Source organism: Manis javanica, chromosome 1, assembly GCF_040802235.1.
Source record: "Manis javanica isolate MJ-LG chromosome 1, MJ_LKY, whole genome shotgun sequence".
Classification (NCBI taxonomy): Eukaryota; Metazoa; Chordata; class Mammalia; order Pholidota; family Manidae; genus Manis; species Manis javanica.
Window position 1 is genome coordinate 165,567,181 of NC_133156.1, and position 20,436 is coordinate 165,587,616.

General features: G+C 41.2%; 1 protein-coding gene across 3 annotated transcripts in view; it reads left to right on the forward strand.

The window, feature by feature from the left end:
* Positions 1 to 20,436, forward strand: part of ACOXL (acyl-CoA oxidase like) — a 240,691-nt gene that overhangs the window by 15,075 nt on the left and 205,180 nt on the right. For 2 of the 3 annotated variants that reach the window (XM_073240806.1, XM_073240802.1), the window contains exon 2: positions 15,398 to 15,494. The gene's annotated coding sequence lies outside the window, so the exon portion shown is untranslated. Of the gene's footprint in view, positions 1 to 15,071; positions 15,208 to 15,397; positions 15,495 to 20,436 lie in introns of those variants that run through there. The other variant, XM_073240805.1, reaches the window with a different exon arrangement.

The window sequence follows — 20,436 nt, forward strand, 5'->3', positions numbered from 1 at the left end:
TTTTGACATTTCATATTACTGTGAGGGGCCCACTAGTGCCCAGAAGCTCCAGTCTCTGGAGCCGCTCAGCCCATAGAGTAAGGTTGGGGGCTGTAGGGGAGCAGAGCTGCTGCCTGGCGGGAGGAGAGATCTGTTTCCTGATTCCCGTCTGTGCTGCCTGTCTCTGGTGTCAGAGCCAGTGGGCCAACCACACAGGTGTAAGCCTCTGTGCTGGGCGTCTCTAGCTGTGGTGGGCGGGGCCTCCCTCTGGCTGGCCTGAGGCCAGCACAGTGACTGCCGGTTTGTGAACAGGTGCTCGCCGGCTAGGAGGGAGGCGCAGCAGGCTGCATGTGACAGTGGGGGGCCTCAGAGCTGAGCAGGCAGCCAGGGGGATGGAGCGCCTGAAGCCCCCCCAAATTCCCAACTTGGTGGGCACAGCGCATGCAGACAAGCTCATCAGGCTCTCCCCTCCACCGTGCAGCAAACTGCGCTAACCCCGCCCCTTCAGCAGCCCTCTCGCTGCAAGGAGGCCTGTCAGACCGCCTGCCTTTCCCGTGACCCAGATGGGCCGGGTGTGGATCCCGTCCTCCACAAACGGCTGGAATGTCAAGTCTCTCAAGACTCCGCCTGTCCGAGCTGCCCATCCTCCAGAGCACCGCACAAGGTAGGTTTCTGCTGGCAAAGCAGAGCCCCGGGGCTGCAGTTCAGCAGTCATAGGCCTCCACTCCCTCCCCGCCCCGTTTCTCTTCCTCCCACCAGCTGAGCTGGGGCAGGGGAAGGGCTCAGTCCGCTGGATCAAGGCCTTTCTTAGTTTACCTGTTGGGTGAGGTCCGCCCTGTTCCTGAGGTCGGCCTGCAGTCTGGTGCAGCCCTCTTCCCTGTTGCTGTTTTAGGGTTAGTTGCATGAATTAACTACACTTTCATGCTATTTGTGGTTTTGGGAGGAGTTCTACGTCTCACCTCTCATGCCGCCATCTTGAATCTTGAACTTCTCTGTGCATATTTAAGAGTTAATAATTTTTCCAGATTACAAAAGTAACACATATGAAAAATATAAAAAAAATTTAAAGGTCATGTGTATAATATATTTACCTTGGAGATAACTTGGTAACATTTTAGTGCATTTCCTTAAGTATATACATAAATCTGTAAAGAAACCTTTTCCTTCAATAAAATTTCAATATTTTTAGTTACATTCTGTTCATATTTTGTTTTTCAATTAATATTAACAATTCTTATGTTATTTCAAACTGTGTAAATGTAGTTTAAATAGATAATTTTTTATGTGGATGTAGGAGAATTTACCTAATCATTTCCTGTAATTGTGGTGGTGGGAAATTATCTTGATACTCTTGTGGCCTCCAAAGATAGTGTCTTAGAAGACATAAACAGACCCAGAGACCAAATTAACCTGTTTAAATGGATTTAATAAATGATTTCAACACCTTAAGAAGCAAGGGAAAGAAGACAGAGTACGTGAATATATTAGACTATAGTATTTGGATCCTGGCTTGGGCAGCATTCACATAGCCTGTCTCTTTCTCTCTGCCTCCACACCATTCCCTGCTGACGATGTGGTTTTGATGACCGGATCTGAGAATGGGCATCGGGACTCGGGAGATGGAAGGGGCCCAGAGCCCATACACACACGCTCTGCTGGAGAAGTGCAGGGGCAAGCATGCCTGGCCATAGGTCTCTTGTCAAAGCCCCTCTTGGCTATCAAGAGCTTGTCTCCCTCTGTCTCAGGCAGACGCTTTGATCCAGAATGGGTACCAGCAGTGGGTGGTCAATTTTGGGTGTTCATGAGTACTAGGTGAACACTTGGTTCTTCGGTCCCTTCCTATCTATGTTTAGACCATATGTGTTCTACTTCATTTATAACTAACATGTCCTGTAAGCTCCATACTTGTTTACTCTCTGTACTTGACATGCCCTAAGTTCCATCCATCCAGTTGTTTTGTTCTGTAGAGCAGAACTGAGGATTATTCTTTTGTTGTTGTTGTTGTTGTTGTAAACACCTGATTTTATTGTAAGGAGATTTAATACTGACATTTAATGTTTATATAGTTCTTATGCTCATCATTCCTTTGTTTAGATAGAAATTTTCATGTGGCCTCACTTTTGTGTTACTTGAAGGACTTCAACATTTTTTGTAGTGCAAGTCTACTGGTGAATTGTTTTAGCTTTTGTATGTTTCAAAAGTTTTCCTTTCACACTACTTTTTTTCTCAACCAAATTCTGCTTATTCATTATTCATCTCCGTACAATTCAAATTTCCAGAGACACTAATGCTTTCATATTCATTATTTGAAAGATATTTTTAATGGGTAAAAACTTACAGGGTGAGGATTTTTTCTTTCATCACTTTAAAGGTGTTCTTCTGCTGTTCCCCATTTATAATTGTTTCTGGTGAGAAATGTTCTGCCATCACTATCTTTGTTCCTCCACATACAGTGTCTTTTTTCTTTGGTTGGTTTTGAAGTTTTCTCTTTACCATTTGTTTTAAGCAGTTTGATTATAAAGTGCCTTCATGTGGGTTTTTTTGTTTCTTGTACTTGGGATTCATTGAGCTTCTTGGGTCTGTAGGTTTATAGTTTCATCAAATTTGGAAGATTTTGGCCATTTTTTTTCTTTAATTCCCTCTTTCTCCACTCCTATAGAGACTCAAATAAAATGGGGCTGTACCAGAGTTCACTGGTGCTCTGCTTCTTTTATATTTTTTAGTCTCTTTACAGTCTGCATTTCATTTTGGACAGTTGCTATTGCTGTGCTTTCAAGTTTATTAATTTTGTGTAAGTTCAAGTCCACTGTTAATCCCATCCAGTATATTATTCATGTCAGAAATGGTATTTTTTTAATCATTAGAAATTTGGTATGAGAGTTTTATTTGTATATTCCACATCTATACTTATATTCAACCATTCCTGTAGCTTCCTGAACATATGGAATAAACATATAATGATCATTTAAATCTCCTGTATACTAAGTTTGTCACTTGTGTCATTTCCAGTTCAGTTCTGATTCATTGTTTTTTCTTATTATGTGTCTTATTTTTCTGTTTTTTGCATGCCTGGTAATTTTTGATTGGCTGATAGACATTATGAATTTTATCTTATTGAGTGCTAGATATACTGCATACCTATAACATTTTTTGAACTATTTTTAGGATATGGTTAAATCACTTGGAGACAGTTTTATTCTATCATGTCTTGCTATTAAGCCCTATTAAGTGGGACCAGTCCAAGCCTGTTGTTTTTCTTCCCTCATACTACTGAAGCAAAACTCTTCTGATTTTTCTATTGAGGGCCCCAAATCATGAGGTTTATCTTTCTAGTTGTTGATAGCAGGCATTATTCTTGCACCTGTATGAACTATAGATATTATTCCTTCTAATATTTTCTGTTGGCATTTTCTTGGTAGTTGCCTGACATACATGCATTGGTCATTACTCAGCTGAATATTCAGGAGCCTCTAAAGATCTCCTGGGCTTTCTTTCTGAGCAGCTCTCTTCTCTGTGGTTCTCTGTCCAGAACTGAGGATTATTAAATGGCACAGCCAACACACATGGTACTTGGTTCCAACTTTTCTTGAGTATAGATAATTCTTTGGACACATGTGAACAGAAAGCTTTTTCAGTACTTCAGGATGGATTACTGGAAGTGGAATTACATGGGCTGAAACAAGATTTTTAGGGCTTTTAACACAGACTGTCCAGCTACTACTGAAGAGGCAGGTAGGGGAGAGCGCTCACTGCAGCTTCGCACTTAGTTGGTTTCTTCTCACCCATCCCGTGAGTGTATAGACAAGGATATGTGTGTGTGTGTATTTGAATATAATTATTTTGAAGTACAAGTGATAGCATACTACATTTACTTTTAGTATTTTGCTCTATATTTTGTCAGTTTTTATATGTAAGTACATATAGAACAGCCCATTTTTTAAAATGGCTTCTTGGTATTCTGTCACGTGTACACACCATAACTTATTTGCCAAGACCCAGATCAATAGATATTTTTTGGACTCTAATACTTTGTTAGCCGAAAAGACTATCTGTGAACAAGTAGCATTTTGCATATATGTGAATTTATAAGATTAATTCTTAAAAGTAAAGTTGCTGGGCAAAAGAAATATAAATTCAAAAAGCTGATATATTTTGCTAAATTTCTCTGTGGAGGAAAGATTTAAGAGAAGTCTTGTTTGCCCACCCCTGTGTCCAAACTGTTACACTTTTTGATCTTTGTCTTTACAAAAGATGATAGAGTATTGTTTTAATTTGCATTTCTCTTATAAGTGGGTTCAGTGCCTCCTAGTTATTGAAGGACTGTCTTTTTTCCTGACAATTATTCATACTTTTGTGCCCTGTTATTTATTTATTATTTATTTCTTTTTAATTTTGGTATCATTATTCTACAATTACATGAGGAACATTATGTTAACTAGACTCCCCCCATCACCGAGCCCCCCCCCATAAACCCCATTATAGTCACTGTCCATCTGCATACTAAGATGCTGTAGAATCACTACTTGTCTTCTCTGTGTTGTACAGCCCTCCTCGTGCCTGCCCCCCCTACATTATGTCTGCTAATAGTAATGCCTCCTTTTCTTTCCCCTTTACCCCTCCCTTAACACCCATCCTTCCCAGTCCTTTTCCCTTTGGTAACTGTTAGTCCATTCTTGGGTTCTGTGAGTCTGCTGCTGTTTTGTTCCTTCAGTTTTTTCTTTGTTGTTATACTCCACAGGTGAGTGAAATCATTTGATACTTGTCTTTCTCTGTATGGCTTATTTCACTGAGCCTAATACCCTCTAGCTCCATCCATGTTGTTGCAAATGGTAGGATTTGTTTTCTTCTTGTGGCTGAATAATATTCCATTGTGTATATGTACCACATCTTCTTTATCCATTCATCTACTGATGGATAGTTAGGTTACTTCCATTTTTTGGCTATTGTAGATAGTGCTGCATAGGGGTACATATGTCTTTTTCAAATTGGGCTGCTACATTCTTAGGGTAAATTCCTAGGAGTGGAATTCCTGGGTCAAATGGTATTTCTATTTTGAGCTTTTAGAGGAACCTGTATACTGCTTTCCACAATGGTTGAACTAATTTAATATTGCCACCAGCAGTGTAGGAGGGTTCCCCTTTCTCCACAATCTTGCCAACATTTGTTATTGTTTGTGTTTTGAATGGTGGCAATCCTTACTGGTGTGAAGTGATATCTCATTGTGGTTTCAATTTGCATTTCTCTGGTGAGTAGAGACGTGGAGCATCTTTTCATGTGTCTGTTGGCCATCTGAATTTCTTCTTTGGAGAAATGTCTGTTCAGCTACTCTGACCATTTTTTAATTGGATTATTTGCTTTTTTGTTTGTTGAGGTGCATGAGCTCTTTATATATTTTGGATGTCAATCCTTTATCAGATCTGTCATTTATGAATATATTCTCCCATACTGTAGGATGCCTTTTTGTTCTATTGATTGTGTCCTTTGCTGTAGAGAAGCTTTTCAGCTTGATATAGTTCCACTTGTTCATTTTTGCTTTTGTTTCCCTTGCATGGGGGGATATATTCATGAAGAAGTCGCTAATGTTTATGTCCAAGAGATCTTAGCCTATGTTTTTTTCTACGAGTTTTATGGTTTCATGGTTTACATTTAGGTCTTTGATCTATTTCAAATTTACTTTTGTGTATGGGGTTAGACAATGATCCAGTTTCATTCTCTTACTTGTAGCTATCCAGTTTTGCCAACACCAACTATTGAAGAGGCTGTTATTTCCCCATTGTATGTCCATGGCTCCTTTATCATATATTAATTGACCATATATGTTTGGGTTAATGTGTGGAGTGTGTATTCTGTTCCACTCGTCTGTGGGTCTGTTCTTATGCCAGTACCAAATTGTCTTGATTACTGTGGCTTTGTAGTAGAGCTTGAAGTTGGGGAGTGAGATTCCCCCCACTTTATTCTTCCTTCTCAGGATTGCTTTGCTGATTCAGGGTCTTTGGTGGTTCCATATGAATGTTAGAACTATTTGTTCCAGTTTGTTGAAGAATGCTGTTGGTAATTGATAGGGATTGCATCAAATCTGTATATTGCTTGAGGCAGGATGGACATTTTGACAACATTAATTCTTCCTAGCCAAGAGCATGGGATGAGTTTCCATTTGTTAGTGTCCTCTGTAATTTCTCTTAAGAGTGTCTTGTAGTTTTTAGGGTATAGGTCTTTCACTTCCTTGGTTAGGTTTATTCCTAGGTATTTTATTCTTTTTGATGCAATTGTGAATGGAATGTTGTCTTGATTTGTCTTTCTGCTAGTTCATCATTAGTGTATAGGAAAGCAACAGATTTCTGTGTTTTAATTTTGTGTCCTGCAACTTTACTGAATTCAGATATTAGTTGTAGTAGTTTTGGAGTAGAGCCTTTAGATTTTTTTTTTTTTTTAAGATTTTTTAATGTACAATATCATGTCATCTGCATATAGTGACAGTTTAACTTCTTCCTTACCAATCTGGATGTCTTGTATTTCTTTGTTTTGTCTGATTGCTGTGGCTAGGACCTCCAGTACTATGCTGAATAGCAGTGGGGAGAGTGGACATCCCTGTCTTGTTCCCAATCTTAGAGGAAAAGCTTTCAGCTTCTCGCAGTTCAGTATCTTGTTGGCTGTGGGTTTGTCATATATGGTGTTTATTATATTGAGGTACTTGCCCTCTATACCATTTTGTTGAGAGTTTTTATCATGAATGGATATTGAATTTTGTTGAATGCTTTTTCAGCATCTATGGAGATGATCATGTGGTGTTTGTCCTTTTTGTTGATGTAGTGGATGATGTTGATGAATTTTTGAATTACATTTTGTATTTTTGCCTACTTGCAGTGAAAGGCTGTCAGTGCATACGATGACACAGTGGTTCTGTCTCTCCTCTGTGGGCCATCTGAGCACATGGTAATCCCGCCCTCAGCCCAGCAGTGGGCCCTCTTCTCAGTGAAGTTGTCAGGCTCGTTTGTACTTATGTTGCGGGAGTGAGGGAAGCCATGGCTGCACTCTGCCTGAGTTTTGTGGAGGCTTTGTGAAATGCTTTCCTGACTGACCTGTTTCCTGGAATAGGTGCTGTAATTGTAGTTCTAAAAGGGTGCTTTCTAAATAAGTAGTATTCAGGAATACCTTCACCTCTAGGACTAACAGCTCCTGGATATTCAGGAACTAAGGGCTCATCTCACTGTGCTTATTTAATCTACAGGTTGAAATATTTCACCCAGAGGTGCTCAGCTTCTCAGGTGGTATAATGCCAAAAAGCTTTGTATAAAGTTACTAAAAGATCCTTATTTAAAAAATTACCTCATTGGCTGCTTGGAACAATCCCATTTCATGGATAAGGAAACAGCCTCAAGGGAAGTGATTAACTGAGTTGCTCAGTCGGTTCTTACTCTGAGCCCACTTGAGACAATTTAATCAGGGCAGTTTTCCTTTGGATGGTGTTCAGGAGCCTGCTAAATTGTCTAACCCACTTTCTCTTGTCACAACAACTCTGCTCCTCCTAGGCCTTGAAGAACACAGAACACCAGCCTTCTCTTTGTTTTCACTATTCTAATACCACTCCATTCTTTCAAGAGTTTCAGGCTAACAGAGTAATGAATGGCTATTTGGTAAGGAGCATCTATGAGCATTTCTGCCTCATTAGCCCAGATTTGTAAAGGACCACTGCTATGAAGGATTGTCATCAGTATTTCACATGAGATAAAACAAAATTTGTCTAAGGCCTCAGAGGTGTTAGAGTGGAAGTCATCTGTGTCAGATGAATAAATTATTGCAAAATTTTGGAATGGAAAGTCTTTTCAGGGACATATACTTACAGAAATAAATTATGTTGTGGCATGTCGGCTTGAGGGGCCCTTAGAATGTCCTTCCTCTTTGGTTATAGATTTGGGGTCTTAGTTGATTTTTGCATCACAGGGTTCCATTGTGTAATTCATAAAAGGCAAAAAAAAAAAAAAAGGTTAGTGCTACCTGTAAATTAGAAGGTTAAATCCTCCCTTTAACCCCTTTGTATGCGAAGAAAAATAACCCTACTTGACAGACTTGGGCCATTTGTGAATCAATAAACTCAGGACCGTCACTGAAAAATTGTTACAATTTCTGGAACAAATGAAAGGCCTTAAAAAAATAGCTGGGGGAAGATATATCTGATTTGATTTACTCTGGAGAGAGGGTGAGTGCTTTATAACCTGCTGATTACCATAATAAAACATCTTTATTTTTCAGGGGAACATAAAATGACAATAGAACTTAAAATACAGGATCCTGTAGCTTACATCTGGTGGGGGATTTAGGATGATTCAATTGTGATTTGCAAAGAGAATACTAGTGGAATCTAACTTTCAAGGCTTACCTCAAAGCAGAAACTGTAACTTGACTGCAGGGAGAGATCTGATGACTCCCTCTCTCTCTCGTGGCTGCCCCCTACCCCCCAGCCCCAAAACATACCTTAGTCAATTCAAGTAGACAAAGTCCAAGGCAGTGCTAATAGTGATATGGTGTTTCTCAAAGCAGTTTTGTTCTTAAACGTGAAGAATGTTACAAGATGCATGTGCCAAGATTGGGTGGTGGGTGGGATTGGTACCTTGATGCACAGTGCTTTGAACAGTCCTCATGGCGGTGATGTGGCATTCCTAACAAATCCATGGCTGAGTGGGCCCAGGCCCAGAAAAGGCTAGCTCTCATGGTTGGGGTGATAGTGCGTCCTGAGCGGGAGTGGGATGCTCCAGAGAGTAGGAGTGTGCGGACAGGGTCAGATAAGGGCCTGATGGAAGGGGTGATTAAGTCAGCATCACCGTGAAGGGTGTGGGCAGGGTGACCACATGCTTGTCTCTCCAGTAAGTGAGTACTAGGATTAGTGGAAGAGGAGAGGAAGATTAGGAGAGCTGGAAGAAGTTCCAGTGCATGGTGGGCAACTGACCCTAGGGGTTTATTACCTGGGTGGGTCAGTCAGACACCTAAGTATCTACCAGCCTTGAAGCCCTCGTGAGAGACTTTACAAAGTGGAAGGTGTGCTCCCTGCTATCCATCTGGCTGTCTTCTTACCCTTCTATTGCCTTGTTTTGTTCAGTAAACATCATCTGAAGGCATATTATGTTCTGGGTCCTTTGTGAGGCATGGGAGACTAAAAAATGAGCAAAAGTATATTTTTACTTAGCTACTAGATCTCCAGCTCCTTGTGCAGATATTCATAAATACTCTTACTTGGACTCAATCCAAATGAAGTCACTGTGTCCTGGGTTTCTATTAAATGCAAAAAAAAGGGATTAAAAAATGAGTAAATGCTCAAGGAGTGCTGCATAAAATGGGCAGTGGGAGACCTAAGGACCAGTCAGTAACAGTGTGGTAGGTATGCAGAAAGAGATGTACAGGCATTATGGGAATACAGAGGCGTGGTTCCCAGCCCAGTCTTGGGATAGGATGGATTATCACAAAAGGCTCTGTGAAGGTAAGGAAAGGAATGTTAGCCATAGCCAGGCTGCATGGGACCTTGGCAGGTGGCATTGAAGAGGAGGACATTTCAGTCAAAGGGTAAGAGGCGGGAAAATGCTTGCTGACACCTGGAGCTGCACATTAGAACACGAAGATCTTCCATGTCCTTGGGGTATTAGGAGTGGTGACAAACTAGGGAGATATGTGAGTGCCAGATGTGACAGCCCTTTCTGCCTACGGGCAGTAGTTTGGATTTGATCCTGAAGAGAGTGTACTTACAGGTTTAGAGTGCATGATCTGGTTGGAAAGACTAAGTTAAGATACTCATGAGGAAAATAACCAAGGAATTCAGTCAGCATTAGTGTGCCAAGAGGCAAAGGTATGTCCCTAATGAAATATATGGAGAATGGATGGGATTTGGAGATCTTTCCTTCATGTTTTTAGATGTGGCAGTGTGAGATTCACATATAAGTCAAGTATAAAAATCCAATGAATAATCATATCTGACTTGATTGTTCATAGTTCGTGATGCGTGATCAAAACCGAAACAGTTTCTGTGATATGACTGCCCTTGCATTGTTCACCATGTAAGAACTTGTTCCCTACGTAAGAACTTGTTCGCTGTGCTTCCGAAGACTGGAGGCTGTTGAGAGTTGGGCTCGTATTGAGTCCTCTGTACAGAATTGTATTGTTAACAACCATTTGATCAATAAATATGAGAGGTGCCCTCTCAGCACCACTCTTGCGCTGTTATGCCTCGAGTCCCCTGGCTGGTCCTTTCAGGTCTCCGCTACCTCATCGCGTCTCCTCCCTTGTCTGCAGGTCAGAGGCAGGGAGGGACCGACATGGCAGCACAACTGTGCTGTCTCCCTGGTGTTTTCTGGGGTCACTGCTGATGACAGAGCAGAGATGGAGCCTATTCCTACCAGGGGAAGGGAGATTCATGTGCTTTAGAAACCAGTCCATAAGCTTACGAGGTCAAAACTATGAAGTTGACTCAGATTTTTGCCTGAGCTTGCTGACATGTCTTGCCGGTGATTTCTTGGTACTGAGGGTGATAACAGTAGTGAGAAGCAGGTAGAGGAAGTACCGATAAATCAAGAGTTGCCATAGATTACTTTTATAGTTAGCCGTTACAGATAACGTTTCATGAACTGCTCTCTTTACTACTATGTATGATACAATTTTTGCGGAAGTTTAAAAATAGGGAGAATAATAGTTTCAAGGGTTCTTGTGAGAATTAAATGAGATCTATAAGACAAGTAAAGATCTTAATGGTGTTGTGCATAGTAAGTAGTGACTATTGCTGATATTGGCTACTGTCTTGGCTGAGTTTCACTCTTCCTTCCCCACTGTTATTTCTTACCTCTGACTTCCTTGGCCCTTTCTCCCCTGTCCGGCCTGGACTTTGCCCTGTGGAATTGAGGCAACCTGGCCTGTCTGGCTTTGCCTCTGGATGGTTCTTGCAAGGACGCATCTTTACCTCCTTTTTCTGGCTTGTCGTGCTCGTCTAGGAAACCCCCTCTACTTAGCACCTCAGTCTTGGGGTCAGCCCACTTGACCGGAACCTTATTTGTCCTGGTCCCTCCCTGTGTACTGTGCCATGCTGGGAGGTGGGATGGGGAGGGAGCAGAGGTGGGCAGGGAGGGAGCCAAACACAGCACAGTTGATCATGGCCCCCTTCAGGCAGAGAACGTCTTCTTGTTTTGTAAGAATTAGATTTTCATTGCATCACATTTTTGTTTATACATGGGTATATGTATAATAAAGTCTGTGACTCTGTGTGCTTGTAGACATTATGTAGATCTTTATTATAACTTAAGGGATGTTTGCTTCCATTTTGCATTGAGCTTCAGTTATCAGTGACATTCAACCTTTTTATGCCTTTATTTTTGGCTGCTCTTGCTACTTTGCTAAGTGGAAGATCATTTGTAAATCATTTCTTTAGTGTATTGGGTGAAAAGGCTATTTAAAGGAATTTGGTGCTGGAGCCTTCCATAGAAGTAAAGAATATTTAGGGCTGGTTAAGTGCCAGACATTGTTTTAGGCCCTTTCTTGTCCTTCATTGATCTACACAATGTCCTTTTGAAGTGAAAGTTATCTCCATGTTTACTTTTCCAGTGTTAGACATCTAGTACATAGTAGGATTTTGTTTTGACTGCAAGCAAAAGAAAAACCCCAGACAGGCTTAAATAATAAAAGGAATTTAGTGGTTTTTGTAACTGAGAAATCCAGCCATGGGATGGGCTTCAGGTATGGTTTGATCCAGAGCTTCATACTGGTGTTAGGGAGTTCTAAATCTCATGAATGAGTGCTACATCGACGGTCGAAGGGCCATCAAACAGCATCAGAAGCAGAGGTCTTGACATTCACTGAGGCTGACCTGGGTGAGTCTGTTGGTTGGCTCTGCATTGGTCATTGTAGGCTCGTTGTGGACTCCCCAGCTGGGTGTGACCCTGGGGTGTGTACTGATGATGCGGAGTGAAGTTAGCTTCTTCAGAAGTGCAATGCCAGCGAGGCTCTTTGTTAGGAGGAAAGGAGCTCTGGGAGGCTATTCATAGGTGTCCACTGCAGAGACACAGACCTGGGGCTTGAATATAGTGCTCTTTGTCCAATTCCAGGGCACTGTAATCCAAATGATGCCTCCCTTAAAGTTGCTTTCTCCCAAGTAGTGTCTGATGAGCCTTTACCATCAGCGCTGTTCCTCAGGAAGCACTGGTCTTACTCTGAGTGGGACATGTCATCGTCTGGGAGTATGACTTTGCCCATAGCATCTAATTGTTCAGAGGCACAGTATGCTCCACTCTGAAGTAAGGGGGTTGAACAATATGGATTCATCCCATGTTTATTAAGTGCCTATTATGTCTAGATCCATGTTGGGTTGGATTTACAAACATGCAGTATACACATGGCTGCTGTCCTTATAGGGCTATTGACTGTTGGGACAAAGAGGCATTAATTAAATGCTGAAAAATATGTAATATGGAGCCTCTCACATATGCCTGGCCATTAGGAAATAGTTAATGAATCAAACAGTCTCCATTTTTATCTGTTATCATTAACAAATATATCATTTTAAGTTCTGCCCAGTGTTCCTGTGGGGACCCAAGGAGCACCCCCAGGGAGGACTGTGAGGACTGGGAGAGGAGCCAGGATGGGCCCTGGGGATGCCCACACCCGGGGCCTGGGGTGGGTGTGAGGGGCGGGGCGGGCTCCGAGGCCCCTTCCAGCCCTGAGGGACACTGATCTTTTCCAGCCCTGGTGTTTCCGGAGTTAGTGATGGATGCTGCAGGCCCCTTGTGCTCCTCCTCTGTCAGGGAGCTGTGTGGGCAGGACACACACCTCTGGAGCCCTGGAAGTGGTTCATTCATGTTTTTACACTTGGTGATTTTCTACTCAAACAGGTTCTTTATGTTAAATAATCCAGATTTCAAAATGCCTTAAAAATAATGTCCCTTGAATTGATAAAGGTGTGTGTGTGTGTGTGTGTGTGTGTGTGTGTGTGCGCGCGCGTGCGTGCGCGTGTGTGTGTAATGGAATATTCTTCAGCCACGAGAAGGAAGCAAATCCTGCCATTTGTCACAACATGGATGGGGCTGGAGGGCATTATGCAGAGGGAAATAACTCAGAGAAACGCAAATACCATGTGGACTCCAAAAAAAACAAACTCATAGACACAGAATGGTCATTTCTAGGGGCTGGGAGGTGGAAGGAATGGGGACATGTTGGTCAAAGGGTACAAACTTTCAGTTACAAGATGAATAAGTTTTGGAGATCTAGTGTATAGAATAGTGATTCTAGTTAACAACACTACTTGAAAGTTCACAAAATAATGTTCCTTGTTTCTCCAGAACTTTTTTTTTGTTTTTTAAGTGGTTATTTAAAATTTTTTATTTAGGTATATTGATATACAATATTATGAAAGTTTCGCATGAGCAACATTGTGAATTCAACAGTCACCCATATAATCAAGTCCCCCTCACACACCCCATTGCAATCACTATCCATCAGTATAGTAAGATGGTAGAGAGTCACTACTTGTCCAGACCTTTTAAATATTGCGGACGGTTCTTCCCTGTCACAGGTGTACTTGGGGTGATCCGAGCTGCACTCAGTGCCTCTTCCCTTACCCCCTCCCTCCTTGAGCTAGCTCATGGGACCCCTTCCTCTAGACTCCCAGCCCTCTGGTCTCAGCTTCCCCTGGGGCATCTGTATCCTCAGCCATCTTCTCATGGGTCTTTCACAGTATTATAAGTGATGATAACCAAGAAGGAAGACAACAGGTTTATCATGTATTTCTAGAACAGCTGTCACCACAGATGCCTGGAGGAAAAACCTGTACAGTGTGGACAGGAAAGGTCCTATTTTCTTGAAAAGGAGACACATAAATTCCATACCTTTGCAAAGATTCTCAGCTCTGATCTGCTTTGAAACACTTCTCATTTCCTGGAGCACCTGTTCCTACCTTATCTGCCACTACGCCATCACACACTTTCTCTTCTCTCCTACCCTCTGAGCATTTAATCTTTTTGGCAAAAAAGTCTTTCAAAAATAGGTTTGAGTAGAGTTACCAAAAAATCAGTGCGGTATCTCCACAGTGAGTCATAATGGAAGTAAGAAAATGGTGTCATGACAAATTAGCTTTATTCTGGTTTTCCTTGTGGCTTATCTATAGTGGCCCTGCAGCCCTTCCACTCACAGCCCTGGAGCTGTGCTGGCTCAGCGGGGATTCAGGGATGACCTCAGGGAGCAGCTTCCTGTGTGTGTTACTGTTTTTCTTCTATTGACTGATGTGTGGAAGAAAATTGGGAGTGAAGAACAGTACATTTCTTTGCTCTTCCTTCCATAAATTGCTTCTTACAACAGTGATTTAAAGTCGTGGAAAACAAAAGTTCGCAGTCTTCCGTGGAAGAGCAAAGAGGGAGATGTTGGGGAAAAGGTTGGTTAAAAGGGTGGGAAATGTTTGTAGACAGGCAGCCTCTTGGTGACCTTACATTTGTGTAGTACGTCTTGCTGCTCTCTGTGTGTGTGCGGATGTATTCTTTCCTGAGTTTTCTGGCAACGTTCCAGGCATAGCAAAGGCTACAAATCTTTTGCAAATTGACATATCCTTTTTCTGCTCATGTAAATCAATAAGGAGCAATTGTTCCCTGTTCCTGTACAGAGACCTTAACTCCATATTGCTGTCTGTGCACTGGTGAAACGTAATCATCTCAGAACCCTGGTACAGACTTAACTGGGTTTGTATTGCCAGTGCCTTGTTCTGACTGGGCATGCAATAAATAATAGTTGAATGACACCCAGAATATCAACTCAAAGCTGATGACCTAGACCGATCCTGTCAGTTCTATGTCCTTTGGAGGAGCACCTGGGGAGGACTTAGCTATCTGTGTGTATGCCAGGTCTTTGGATTTTGTTTCCTTTCTATGTTGGGCTTGTTCTGTGAAACAGTAAGCCAGACATTCAGGCAGGACATTAGGTGGGGCTGGAACATTCTGGAAGAGTGGAAACTTGATGAGGGAACAGCTATTTCTGCAGCTCCTCTGATATGGGGTGTGGCTGGTCGGCCTGACTGACAGTGTGGGGAGGGAGGGAGGCACTGACTTCAGCTCCCTGCTCTCTTCCACCTCTGAAAGGGGCTCTCTCCTGACCGGTTGGCGGACAAAGAGAAGCAGTTGCTGCAAACCATGTGGCTTTATTGAAATAGATTGTTGCTGGGGACTTCCCCTTTAAGATAAAGCCAGATAGTGGAGCTGTATTATAATGTTTCAGGTAATAGAAAACCCATCTTCACATGGCCGATCCACCTATGTGTTGGACTCATGAAATGGATTTAAAAGTGTGGACAGAGATTTTGTGATGGTGGTTGGTTGGTTTTCCCCTTGCTGTAGTAGCAACTATTTGGGTTCAATCCTCTGCTTTTGTCATACTAATTTTGGTTATTTTGTTTCTTGTCCCACAGCTGTGAACTAGTAAGACATTCTTGAAAGGAGTGGAAAGGGAGGTGGTGTTCCGAATGGCTCCTGGGAGACAGTCCTGCTCACATCACTTCACTTAAGGTTTGCTCTTTTTGTCTAGTCGTAAGGACAGGATAGAGGGCCCCTCTTAGTGATGCCGGGGTTCTTGTTCACGAAGCCGAAAATGAGCTTCAGAAACAGTCAAGGTAGGAGAGCAAGGTACAGGCTTTTATTTAGAGATAAAGTGAAAGGACAGAGCTCCTGGCTCAGGCCAGGAAGGGACAAGAGAGTCTGTGGTGGTGCGTTGTCTGGGGGTTTTATAGGCAGTTGAGGATTTTTCCAGAACATGAAGAAAACTTTGGGGTGTGGACTTGTTAAGTGGTCCCTGAATATTAAAGATTAACTTAACGTAATGAATTTCCTGCCTTGAATTCTCTCTGGGACACTGGCACCTTGGTCTGGGATAACATCAAAAGGCTGCCCACCCAGCCCCCAAGGTGGGCTGAGGTATTGTCTATTTGTTAAAGAATCCTGCCTCTTGAACTTTCTGGGTATTAAAATGCAACCTTATCTTTAAGATGGAGTTCTTCCTGCCTGTTACCATGTCGTCTACAGCTGGGTCTGCGTGCTAAGTTGTTGCTCAGTTTGCAAAATCACCTCGTCAGATCTGAAGGAGGAAAGACAGCACATAGGCCTGGGCCTTGTAGTGTGCTGAAGTGAGTCTTACACATGGCTACAAATGATTAGCGTCACTGAACATGTGCCACTCTTCCCCGTCTGGGGAACATCAACTGATCTGTGGAGGTGATCACGTGGTTTTTGTCCTTTTTGTTGATGTAGTGGATAATGTATAATAATCTATTTTTAGTTAGAGCTTTGTCTTAAAGCTTTTGTGAATCCCTAAATTTATAATAGTCTTATTAATATGTAATTTTTGTCATAAAATGCAGTAATGTAGACTTTAAAGATTATGAAACAGTTTATTTGTGCTTTCCAAAGGACGATCATTTGTTAGTCTTTGCTTTCTCCTTTTCCAACGCCGTCTTTATGCATTCAGTAACTAGTTAAGTCAACAGTTCTTAATATCAGTTTTGTGACTCAGTGTGTCACAACCAATTGTAAGGACTGTTGAAGTAATTAGCTAGTAATTTCTGGTTAAGGTCCTAAGCTTTCTGGATGACCTACGAGAAAAGAGGAGGTGAGGTGATTCCTATGAGATCGCTTTGCCCATGTATGCCTTCCAGTATGCTTTGGGTGGGGCAGAAGGAGGAGAAGTAGAGCGAGCTGCTGATGGGGGTGCACATAGTGGTGTTGGGTCTTGGCACAGGGAAATGGGGTTGTGCAGCCTTGCCTGTTACTGTGTGTATGTGGGTTTGTGCAGCATGTGTATGGAGAATCGCTTGGCCCTAGTGAGGAACTACAAAGAACCGCAGCTTATGCTTTAACAAAATGATAATTACCATGAATCATGGCCATGAATTTGCCAAGGGACTGCTCAGTGTCGAATTCTAGAACAGGAGAGAGAGTGCCCAGCTTAGGGGAGCCAGGATCAAGGAGGCCGTGTTGGAGGAATTGACCTTTACAAGTTGAACCGGATGTGTTGAGATGTCCAGGAGGCAACACCTGCCAATGAGACAGGTGGAGCCCCCAGGCCTCCAGAGCAGGAGTTCTCATCCCTACCTGTGGACTTTGTAACAGTGCAGAGACCTCCACCTTCCCTTTCGGAGGTCTTGATTCTATATTAGCAAAGAACAACCTACCTCCCCATCCCACATGAACCTGATGTGTATGCTTGGGTTGATTCCACATTCCTTTGAGGGGTGTGGAGGGATAAGAGGTATCACAGTTTCATCACTGGACCTCTGAAGGAACAAGCAGAGTTTCACACGTGTGTTCTCCCACGCATGCATTCAGACACAGGCAGGTACATGCATGCTTTCATGTAGCATTTGTTTGACTATAATCAGGTCTCACATGTGTAAATGTAGCTCTAAGAAATAAATACTGACATTTTTAATGTGCTGTCTCAGTGGTCAAATGTGTTATTCAGCTCTACAGATTAAAGTGCTTGTTCTTGAAGCCTTAAACTCCTAATAGTCATTGTGGAGTCTTCAAAGAGTGCCTAACTCCTCTCTAGTGAGCTCTGGTATTACTTGGATCTTTTCTGTTGTTTTTTTTGTTGTTGTTCTTGATATGATTGTGTACCAGGAGGGTGGGAAGGAGAGGGAGGGCAACAGTTTTGAACTGTGGTGTTAATTTTCACGTGGCAGCTGGGCTTCAATGTCCCCTCTGCATAAGGGGCACCTCGTAGTTGTAGCCAGCCACTGGTCAATGCACACTCGATGGAAAATGTGCATACAGGGAAGACGTCTATTATAGGCAAAAACAACAGAAAGCACAAAATTAATCTTACGACAACTGCATGTGGTATACTTGTAATAATTCAGGAGTGTTTCAAAGTTACCAGACATCTCTTTTATCTGTAAAAACGTTAAACAACCTTGAGGCTTCTCTAATGACAGTTACACCTACATTAAATCAACACTGAGCAAAATAAGGTATAAATACCGAAGATGATTAACTGTTTCAGCTATGGAGCCAAATCATGTAAAACCTCCAGGATTTTAAAACCTACACTGGCAGTTATTCCAGTTTTGTTTCTATACATGAGCTGCCAATCTGCTGAGTTGGCAGTATGTTCCTGTTACCTAAAATTACAAAAATATATTTTTTCACTATCAAATGCATTTGTGAAACACTTTAAAAAATGCCTCTCTCTCTCAAAAATATCAGAACTCATTGTAGCATGGGTTCTAGTCACACTAATTAAGAAATCTTATATGTAATATTATTTTCTACCTAGAGGATCTTTATAAAGTACAGATTGATTGAAGGTTAATAAGGGTTTTATGGGTAATTGTTATAGCCACTGAATACTATGGCATTTTTTTTTAAAAACAGTTTAATCCATTTTGTAATATATTTGCCATATCGAATCATGTACACTTGAAATTAATATGTGCCAATTATATCTCCATGTAAAGTAATTAATGGGAAAGAAAGTAGCTTCAAAGGAGATATTTACTTTGGTATACTACACTAAATCATCACTTAGCAATTGAGAAATAAAGAAAGCATCGAGGCAATACAGGGTAAATCTAAGTGAAGAGTGTGAAAGAAGTATCCATTTCTAATCCACTGCTAAGAGCTGTCACACATTTTTAGACTTCCTAGTTCTTGCTAAAAGAGATGCTCTAATTACTCTTTGAACAGTATTACCACTACTGTAAGAAAAGTTAGCTTCCATATTTATAAATTTCACTGGCAATACAGTGTTCAAATAACCTATATGTGGTATGGCGGACAAATGTTTATAGTTTTTTTCTCTCTCAGCCAAGTGAAGACATGATAAAGTTACCGTTATCAATTAGGGCAACAGAGTTAGCATACGGTTCTGTTACATATGTTATAGAACCTTTTTCACATGGGATTATGTACTTTGGATAAAAGCAGAACAGGTGCAAAATAATGTAGAGATTATGAAAAGAAAATACCTAAAATTAACATTGGGTTAGCATAACATTTTCTAAATTGCAAAGTTGTAAGAACTGAATAGTCCCAAGAAGTAAGAGGGCATTTTAGAACAAAATCAATTTATGAAAAGATGCTGTCAAACACTACGTGGAGTTAATCGAGATCCCCTCTTTAAGCCTTGGAGAATACATTGATTTAACAGTCTCTGCCTCCAAAGCCTGTCAAGTTCTCCTTTCTGCAAAATTTAGAGAAGACAATTTGACCACAAAATTTCTCTGCCCAAGTATATTTCCCATCCCAATCCACTGGTAGCAATACAGAGACTTAAATCTTTTTCTTTTACTCACTATGGGAGGGCAATTCTCTATACATTGGAGATTGGTAACAGGATATGCTAGGAGTGATCTTTTTGTGGCTTCTAGTCTACTTTCACATAAAATCTCATGTATAGTTTTGACAACAGATTTTAGATAATTCATGTCTAGTTACCTCACGTCTTCCCCTTTCTCTAAAGTACACAGGCAGATGGTGCACTGCTCCTCGGTGGCTTCCTGAGTCGGTGCTTCGCCGGCTTGTTGTTGGGGCAGGTCCCTCTGTGAGAGCCGATCGGGTGTCACCATGTTAGTAGGATGACATTATTGAACAACTGAGTAAAGTCTGTGTTTATTTGACAGATAATGCAAAACAAAGCTACACATTCAGCCCCAATTTATCTCCCAGGTATAACTGTGATGAGTTAATGGATGAGTTAAGTGACTATTTTCAACTAAGTTCTTTAAAGACTTAAATAGGCATCATCAAAAGGAAAATTAAATGTAACTAATTAATTACTGGGAAAACTACTATTTTTAATACACTGTTAGGATGATTATAAACTCTATTTTTGTCCCATCATAACACATAGCCTTTACTAAGGAATTTTCGAATAATCTCCAAATAAATTAATCCGATGACATAGTGTTTAGCTTAGACAACTGAAAGGACTTAAATTTAGTGGTAATACCTCTTTAATAATCTTAGAAAGTAGATGAAAAATACAGTGATTTTTCACTTTCTTATTATTAGTCTGCATAGCATAGTTGTTTGTTGAAAGAAATCTATATAACACGTCTATTGCACAACTTCTATAAATAATACTATAAATTGAGGGTACAATGTAAGAAATGTAGGTTAACTAAATGTCAAAATAAGTGGCCAGTTAAATTACAGTATAAGTTATTAAAGAGAATATGGGTGGCATGTGGGTGCTGATCCAGAATGAAAACATAATGCACAAAAACGGTGCACTTGTCATCCTCTTTGTGTCATTTTTAAAAGTGGAAGGGAAAATATGTACATATGTATACTATTAATGCCTAAAAATACCTAGATTACGTAAGAAACCCTTAACTATGATTTTTCTTCTGGGAAGAGAAACTTGGGTCATCAGGGTAAGAAACTTCAGAATATATATTTTTAACTTTCAAATTTTTAAAAATCATATGCATGTGTTGCTTTAGTAATAATGTAG